At 35.9% G+C, this 10,111-nt stretch overlaps 1 long non-coding RNA gene across 1 annotated transcript in view; it reads right to left on the minus strand.

The window, feature by feature from the left end:
• Positions 1-2,731: 2,731 nt before the first annotated feature.
• The window catches only part of LOC120545333, a 9,861-nt gene continuing 2,481 nt past the window's right edge, over positions 2,732-10,111 (minus strand). Inside the window, exon 3 of the long non-coding RNA XR_005636657.1 lies at positions 2,732-2,770. This is a non-coding gene — a long non-coding RNA (uncharacterized LOC120545333). The remainder of the gene's footprint in view (positions 2,771-10,111) is intronic.

Below are 10,111 nucleotides of genomic sequence, written 5' to 3' on the forward strand. Positions count from 1 at the left end.
ACCTGGGACAGACCCAGGCTCTTGGTAGGAGGTGTCTGACGGGCTGGTTGGGGATGTGATGAACAGTGGCGATAGTAGTCACATTAATAATGGAACAGTGACTTCAAATAGTAGTCGTAGTAGTTCATGTCATCAGTGAGCTGCAGGGCGTCACAGGATGTAGCGTGGCCCAGCAGAGCATGGATGGACGTAGCAGGAAGCAGCAGGAAGCAGCAGGGAGTGCAGCAGGACCACGGCGACAGCTGCAACCAGGATCTTGGTGCAAACGTTCTCCAGGAAAACGCTGGGGGAAAAAACATACAGACTCCGGGGAGTAAACTCCTCAGAAGCTAGGATTAATAACAAGCATTTCTGGGACGGGATACATACAAATGGTAGAAGAAAGGGAGAGGAGAGAGCAGCTCAGTGTGTCAAAGGAAGGAAGTCCCCCGGCAGTCTAGAACTATAACAGGTAACTAAGAGAGACAGGTCATAAGGAGAGGTAAGAGTGAGACAATAGTGCCGAGTGCAAAGGGTGCTGGAATGGGCTGTTTAATGTAAGCGGTTTCTTTATGAGATAGATGATATGACAGTTTATTAACAGAGTGATTAGATTTATATTTGACAGTGATGATATGTCCATGTTATTAAACTATGTAAACTATAAAGGATGTATCATTTCCAGCTCCAGTGGGTGTTTCAGCTTCAGTTAGTTTCTTTCACCACCTGCTGGTCAAAAGGAAACATCACTGCTGGTTCATCTTATCCTTCAAAACTTTATTGACTTTAGGACACTTTTTAATAACAACCGAGTTTAAAACAATGAAACATAATCAGCATAACAACCAATAAAATACTAAATTGAAACAGAGAAACTCACGGAGACAAAAGGAGTCACCAAATAAAACATGTTCTAATTTTCTTTCTGATTGGATAATAAACTTTGTTTCATATCGTCAGTTATCAGACTCCCAAACTGATTATCTTCTGTATTTATAATAATAATAATAATAATAATAATAATAATAATAATAATAATAATAATAATAATAATAGGAGTGTTTTCTGATTGGCTGATCATGTCTAGAGGTACAACTGAAACATGAAAGGAAACATTACCAAAAGGTGGTGAGTTTCTGTCTCTACGTCCTCCAATTATTTAATATCAACAATGTTTGATATCAAATACTAGACATCACAAGTTTTATTGGGTTTGACCTGAACTTTATTAGACTGATTCACATTCAACATGTTTCAACACATCAACATATTCACAACTTTAATTTCAAGTGTATACTCTTCAAACTCTATTTTTATCATGCATATATGTGAATATACAGTATATGTTAATATATAACATAACATGGCATAACAAAGAGAAATAGACGTTTCTTGAAGAAAGAAAGAAACTCAAAAAGCTGCTGATGATATTAACATAAAAAAGAGAAATACATGTTTATTGAAGAAAGTTGAGCAGAAAGTTCAACAGACTCCAAAAACATTTTATTAATGATTCATCACTTATGGCCCCTGGTGGGTAGGGAATTATCTCAGGCCTGACTGGTTGGGTCATTCTGAGCTTAGCAACGGTTGCTATGTTCTGCTGCTGTTGGCTGACCTACTCTGCTTGCTAGCTAGCTAATATGCTAGCTCCTCGGTTAGAGTTTAACTTCAGCTCAAAATATTTCTTAAAAAAAGGGTTAGGGTTAGGGGTTAGTTTTAAAGTAATAACATAAAATACTTCAAAATGTCAGCAGAGTTACTAGTCACTCTCTCTGTAGGAACAGGGGTCTAGATCTGAGGTGTTATCTTGTTCATCCTGATGGGGCAGTAGACAGTCGGGGGTTTCTTTCAGTTGTTCAGAAAGTATTTTCTTGTTTTTCTTTGTGTTTTTTTTCCTCCTCCTGATGTTTCTTTTCTTCCTCAAGGTGTAGTTGAGTTTTCAGTCTAGATATTTGGGAGTTTGTCTCATTTTCGAAAACTAAAAAGTAACAAAAAAAGGAAATAAATCAGGAGCTAATTTTGAAGCAGCTGCTTCTCAGGGAACACCTCTCTCTCTCTCTCTATTCTCTCTATATCTTATCTATTATTTATTATTTTTTTTATATTAATATATTATATATATATATATATATATATTATTTATATATATATTATTATATATTATATTGTTTAATTATATGTATTTATTGCATATCATATATATATATATATATATATATATGTATGTATATATATATGATATATATGTATATATATATGTATATGTGTATATATGTGTTTATATGTGTTGTATATATATATATATATATATATATATGTATATATATATATATATGTATTATATGTATATATGTATATATGTATTTATGTATATATGTATATATATATATATATATATATATATATATATATATATATATATATATATATATATATATGTATGTATATATGTATGTATATGTGTGTATGTATATATATATATATATGTTTATATATATATATGTTATGTATATATATATATATATATATATATATATATATATATATATATATATATATATATATATATATATATATATATATATATATATATATATATATATATATATATATATATATATATATATATGTTGACGGTCTTTTGTGATGGTGGTTGATCAGTTGTTGGGTTGATTGGACCCGTTGTTGGGTGATCCTGTGGGTGGTACTGGAGACACCCTGGTTGAACCTGAGTTACACGGTGGCATGGAATCTTCTTTGTGGTCAGGGTTCTCTGCACCATGTGATCCTGGTTCATTGCAGAGAGAGGAAGCTAGCGTTAATTATAATCATCCTGCAAAGATAAATTCATGAGGTCTTACATGACTCCTTAAAAGAAGGAGAAAACATTTAAAAATATAAACATAAGACAACAGGAAGTTCTGACAAGCAAAAAGCAATTCATAACCTGAAGAAAGCTACAATAAAGTCTCCAGAGAACATTATTCACAGCTATGAAAATAGAAAGTAAAGAGACAGAGAGTTAATAAATATGTAACATGGTTCATATATAATCCTCCTAAACTAATCTAGTGTGTGTGATATGTGGAGAGTTAATAAATATGTAACATGGTTCATATATAATCCTTCATAACTAATCTAGTGTGTGTGATATGTGGAGGTTAATAAATATGTAACATGGTTCATATATAATCCTTCATAACTAATCCTATTAGTGTTTGTGATATGTGGAGAGTTAATAAATATGTAACATGGTTCATATATAATCCTTCCATAACTAATCTAGTGTGTGTGATATGTGGAGAGTTAATAAATATGTAACACGGTTCATATATAATCCTTCATAACTAATCTAGTGTGTGTGATATGTGGAGAGTTAATAAATATGTAACATGGTTCATATATAATCCTTCATAACTAATCTAGTGTGTGTGATATGTGGAGAGATAATAAATATGTAACATGGTTCATATATAACCCTTCATAACTAATCTAGTGTGTGTGATATGTGGAGAGTTAATAAATATGTAACATGGTTCATATATAATCCTTCATAACTAATCTAGTGTGTGTGATATGTGGAGAGATAATAAATATGTAACATGGTTCATATATAATCCTTCCATAACTAATCTAGTGTGTGTGATATGTGGAGAGTTAATAAATATGTAACATGGTTCATATATAATCCTTCCATAACTAATCTAGTGTGTGTGATATGTGGAGAGTTTCCAGCCTCTTCTTTAGAAACTGTGTTGGGTCAACGTGAACAAATCCTGAACATCAGCTATGATTGATCACCTTCATCTTTACATTATTACAATATCATCAACAATTTATTTGAGTTAGGCCAGCCGATAACGATTTTAGCCGACTCCGATTTCATTTTTTCCAACCAGCACACGCAAATATTTATTTTCTATCTTTTCATTAATAGAACATTTTGCACAGAACATAAAACACTTTTTGACCAGATAATGGATCACTATAAAATAGAACTATATAAATGACTCCTAGTGTGGGAAATCCACAAACCTCTAAAGTACAATGTTAGAACCATTTCCTTCTTCTCACATCCAATATCCAACTTAATATAATAAATATAGCCTTGCAGTATAAAGATATTTCTCAAAACACACACGCAGGCGTGTTTGAACGTCAACTGTAACGTTACCTGAAAACAAACATCACCAATCATTTTACAGTTTAGCAACAAAACTAATCGCTGGGGGAAGATTACTAAGTTTTTAATGTTCTGAGCAGTATGCATCCCCACTAACCTGGAAAGCGTTTTAATGCAATGTTAATCATGCGGCGCCCGAGTGAATTTAACCGGCATAAAATCGCCATATGTCAGACTGACAGGCCGGTCGCCGGTCATGGCCGAGCACGGGAAAATCGGCCGATTCCGGTCACCGGTCGGTCAATCGGTGCATCTCTAGAAAATAAATAAAATGTGAAAAATTGTGCATTTTCAAAAAAAGTGCTTAACTTCGGAAAAATAATATAAAGGGAGGAAAAGTTTGAATATCCCCCTTTTCTGTTTCACATCTTGACTCAACAGTCTCAACCAATTTTACAAATAATAAATCTCAACAGATATTAACAATTGTACAGTTTTAGAGTATCACTTTCTTCCCCTCATATCCCACTCCACCATGTTTTTGCTCAGTGAGACAATTGAGCTTTAGCCTGTCTTGCCCGGATTTTAAACCTGGGCTTGAATTGAGTCAGGGCCATTCTCATACACATGTGAAGGTGCTCATTGGTGAGCCTGGAACAATATTTAGTTATAATTATGTTCATTGTTGAGAAAGCTTCCTCGCAGTTGTATGTGGAGCCAAACATGGTCAAGATGTATAGGGCTACTTTCCCCAGACCTGGGAAGGCAGTAACATGTCATCAATGTGCTATTAGTACTTTTACTGCAGTCTCAGGGACCATTTGGAGCCAGAAAGTGGAAGGGTCAGTTCTTACAAACTGCTCTTTCAGAGCCACATCTGCTTGGAGATCAACCAACTGCATCTGGAGAGACCCAGCATTTACCCATTTAAAGTGCTGTGGGACTTCCTTTGAGAACCCGCTGACATCTGTGATCAGAAACGGGTTCTGAATGAACATGGTGAGCTGCTCTCCAAAGCTGAAGCTGTCAAAACAGTTGCTGAAGTTTACAATCAGCTTATCAATAAAATCAACAAAAGAAGACCAATCTCTCTGTCCCTGAACCTATCCCTGCACTGCTGGGAAGTGTACAAAGTCTCCCTGCAGGTCTTCCTTGAACACTTCAAGTTTCCTCTGAAAGGAGCGAACACATAGATATAGAACATGTTCTATATCGAACAGCTGTCATCAGTTCACCAATAGAATTGTCCTTTCCCTGTAGCATCAAATTCAGTTCATTCAGATGTGATGTGATATCAACCAAAAAGGCCACGTTATCCATCCATTTCTCATTTTCTAAAAAGAGAGAAAACTGTGTTGCCTTCTGACTGCTTAGCTCTGCCAAAAAAATGCTAATTTCCTCCTGATGGACCCAAAGCGCCCTAGCACCCTGCCTTTGCTGAGCCATCTCACATTGTTGTGCAGCAAAAGATCATCAGCATTGGCATCAACTTCTCTTAAGAATTCCCTAAGCATGCGATGCTGGTAGGAAGAGGATGCCCTGAAAAAAATTGATCATTTTCATCATTGTATTCATCACCTCAGCATGCTCATCTGACAGGGAGGCACAGAGGACAGATTGATGAATGATGCAATGGTAAGATAAAAGCTCAGGATTGTCCCCTTTCAGTGTTGCTACAGCTCCTTTTTCTTTCCCTATCATAGAAGGGGCTCCATCTGTGGTTATTGAAACCACTTGTTTTGGCTCTATTCCTCTTTTTGTTACCATCTCCTTAATGGCCAGGTAGATATCCTCTCCTCTTGTACTGGTCTGAAGGGGAGTGACACCTAACATGTCTTCACAGAATGTTTTCTGGTCTGTGTTGAAAAACCTGGCATACACTAACAGCTGAGCATTGTCCCATATGTCAGTGGACTCATCCACAGCTAAGCCTACACATGGTGCTTTATGCATGGCTTCATCTAGCTGGGTTAGCACATCCTGAGTTCATATTTCACTTTTCTTTGTGGCAGATGATGCTGACATGGGAATTTGCTTTATTTTATCACAAAGCTCATTTTTTTCTTTTCCCTCAAGTAGTGTTTCAGCTACTGCACTCATGCATTCTTTGACAACCCCTCCATCTGTAAATGGCTTTTTGTGTTTACCCAAAATCCAAGAAACACTGAGGGAACACTGAGGACCACGTTGTTGGGCAGTGAATGTGTGGCTCAGGATCCTGGTGGACTGGTCATACTGGGCTCTGAGACTACTTAGTTTTGTGACCTCAATTCAGATTTGAGTGGGTATTTTTGTTCAAAACTTTTATGTTTTGTCTCATAATTCTCATAATTTTACATTGGCACTTTTAATAAGTGCCACAGTTTCTGCACATATGAGACACACTGGTTTAGTGCTCTGTTTTCACTGTCCACTTTTCTTTTTTTGGAGAGTGCCATTTGTTCCTTATTTTTCTCTGTTACTCTTTTTCTTCCTCACTCGTCTGTTTTCGCTCCGTCTCACTCGTCTGTTTCTCTCCCTTTCTCCGTCTCACTCGTCTGTTTCTCTCCCTTTCTCCGTCTCACTCGTCTGTATCTGGCATTGAGTGATGACGTAGCTATACGGACACGTTGAGACACGCTGAGCCATGCTCCCACAACTTATGTTGCTTTAACTTCTTTAACCAAGTACCTCTACTATAACTTTACTCAAAACGGAAGAAACTGCACCCTCGTGCTAAATCATGCCTCCAAAAGCTGCAAAAGGCAGAATTGATCAGGGAGCTACAAGCCCAGACGACGGAGAAGTCTTGACATTGGCGTCCATAGCTACCTTATTAGAGGAGAACCGGAAAACCCTCACTGCTGACTTAAATGCCACCATGGTGAAACTCGAGAAAAAGCTTGAATGCATACAAACTACGGTGTCTGATCATGCTGTGAAGATCAGGGAGCTTGAAATAAATGCTAACCTGCAGGACGAACGCCTAGTAGCTCTGGAAACAACATGTGCTAAGCTAACTGATAGCAATGCTAAACTAGTTGGTAAAGTTATTGATTTGGAATCCTGTTGCCGGCGCAACAATATCAGAGTGCTTGGCTTACCGGAATCAATGGAGGGACATAATCCAACTACCTTCTTTTCGGCAATGCTGTTTGAGGTTTTCGGGATGGGATTCTGGACTCTCCGCCAGAGTGTGACAGAGCTCACCGGACTTACGCTAGGAAACCACAACTGGACCAGCAGCCGAGGCCGAGACCGGTCATCATCCACCTTCACAAATTTCAGGTCGAGGATAAAATAATCCGCGAAGCACGATCCATGAGAGGAAAGTTGAAGTACCGGGACAATTTGATCTTCATCTATGAGGACTATGCTCCGGAGGTTTTGGATCAACGACATCAGTACCGTGAGGTAATGACTGAACTGTATAAACTCGGACTTAAGCCAGCCCTGCTGTTTCCTGCCAGGCTTACCATTAAACCTAAGGAAGGAGGTAGGAAAGGTCTCGCATCGGTTGCAGAAGCAAAAGAATATATAGCGTCTGTCCGTTAGACTAACGTTATTCTCCAAGCATGTGTTGCATGGTTGTACCTGACTGGTTAGCGTTCTAACCAGACTAACACACTGCCTTGGTTAACCTTTTTTTTTTCTCTTTTCTTATTCTATTTTTCTGTAACTTTGATGTGTTACTTTTCCCGAGTTCATTTACTCTTCCCTCAATATATGTTATATTTACATATTGTATTTACAGTTATATATTTTAAGATTATTACATTACTGTTTTTTTCTTTTTTTTCTTTTATTTTCTTTACAAGCTCTCAACATGTGGTGGGTGTAGAGCGAATGAAAGAGGGAGTACATTTAAATTTACTTTCTATTGATAATAGGCGGGTGTTATTCATGTTAGCATGCGTGTATGTATGGATGGGTTTATGTGTATATTTTATTTTTATGTGATCCCAGCAAACTTTTTGGTCAATCATCTTAAATATGATACTTTTTTCCCATATGGCCTTCAATGACTTGAATTATGATGGAGAGGATGTAAAACACTGTATTGATGTAGATAAGAATCTAAATTGTAAATTTTACATTCCTGAACAATTAAAAAGCTTAAATGATATAACTAACTATTAATTTTTGCACCTTAAAGTGATGGTTCGGAGTAATTTACCCTAGGGTCCTTTGCACCATGACCTCGAGCCAAACACCCCCCCAGAAGCTTTTTTCACCTGGGTCTAACATTGGGCGAGTTAGCGTAGAGTAGCATTAGCCGCTAAATAGCTTAGCGCAGGGGCTAATGGACCCACGTTTGTATCTCTTAAATGACTCCCCTAATAATGTCTGAAATGATACCAAAGGTCTATACTAGTACAAATAGGTTATGCACTCATAAAATTATGGATTGTAAAGTTTGTAAGTACACCAGAAGTTTATGTAAATAACACTTGCCTGCTGGCTTCTGCTCTCTGCTGTTGTTGTTGCTGCTGTGAGACGAGTGCTTAGGGCCGTCTACAAATTACAACACCGAAAAGAGATGCAACAAAAATATTTTTTAATTTAACTTATTTTTTAAAGTAAGTGCTGTAGTATAACTAGCAAGAGACAAGTAATAATTGAAGTAAGTTTGGAGACATTACCTTATTTAATCATTAAATTAATAAATATTTTTGTTGTATCTCTTTTCGGTGTAGTAATTTGTAGACGGCCCTAAGCACTCGTCTAACTGCAGGTAGCAGCAGCAGCAGAGAGCAGAAGAGAGCAGGCAAGCGTTCATAAACTTCTGGTGTACTTACAAACTTTCCAATCCATCGTTTTATGAGAGCATAACCTATTTGTACTAGTGTAGACCTTTGGTATCATTTCGGGCATTATTAGTGGGGTAACTTACGAGATACAAACGTGGGTCCATTAGCCCCTGCGCTAAGCTATTCAGCGGCTAACGCTACTGTACGCTAACTCGCCCAATGTTAGACCCAGGTAAAAAAAAAGCTTCTGGGGGGGAAAAGTCATAGTATAGTATGTCAAAAAAAGTCTAATAAAGTCATAGTATAGTATGTCGAAAAAAGTCTAATAAAGTCATAGTATAGTATGTCGAAGAAAGTCTATAAAAGTCATAGTACAGTATGTCGAAAAAAGTCTAATAAAGTCATAGTATAGTATGTCGAAGAAAGTCTATAAAAGTCAGAGTATAGTATGTCGAAAAAAGTCTTAAAAAGTCATAGTATAGTATGTCAAAAAAAGTCTAATAAAGTCATAGTATAGTATGTCGAAAAAAGTCTAATAAAGTCATAGTATAGTATGTCGAAGAAAGTCTATAAAAGTCATAGTATAGTATGTTGAAAAAAGTCTTAAAAAGTCATAGTATAGTATGTTGAAAAAAGTCTAATAAAGTCATAGTATAGTATGTCGAAAAAAGTCTAATAAAGTCATAGTATAGTATGTCGAAAAAAGTCTAATAAAGTCATAGTATAGTATGTCGAAGAAAGTCTATAAAAGTCAGAGTATAGTATGTCGAAAAAAGTCTATAAAAGTCATAGTATAGTATGTCGAAAAAAGTCTAATAGTCATAGTATAGTATGTCGAAAAAAGTCTAATAAAGTCATAGTATAGTATGTCGAAAAAAGTCTATAAAAGTCATAGTATAGTATGTCGAAAAAAGTCATAGTATAGTATGTCAAAAAAAGTCTAATAAAGTCATAGTATAGTATGTTGAAAAAAGTCTTAAAAAGTCATAGTATAGTATGTCGAAAAAAGTCTTAAAAAGTCATAGTATAGTATGTCGAAAAAAGTCTAATAAAGTCATAGTATAGTATGTCGAAAAAAGTTTAAAAAACTAATAGTATAGTATGTCGAAAAAAGTCTAATAAAGTCATAGTATAGTATGTTGAAAAAAGTCTAATAAAGTCATAGTATAGTATGTCGAAAAAAGTCTAATAAAGTCATAGTATAGTATGTCGAAAAAAGTTTAAAAAACTAATAGTATAGTATGTCGAAAAAAGTCTAATAAAGTCATAGTATAGT

Source organism: Perca fluviatilis, chromosome 17 (assembly GCF_010015445.1).
Source record: "Perca fluviatilis chromosome 17, GENO_Pfluv_1.0, whole genome shotgun sequence".
NCBI classification, from domain to species: Eukaryota; Metazoa; Chordata; class Actinopteri; order Perciformes; family Percidae; genus Perca; species Perca fluviatilis.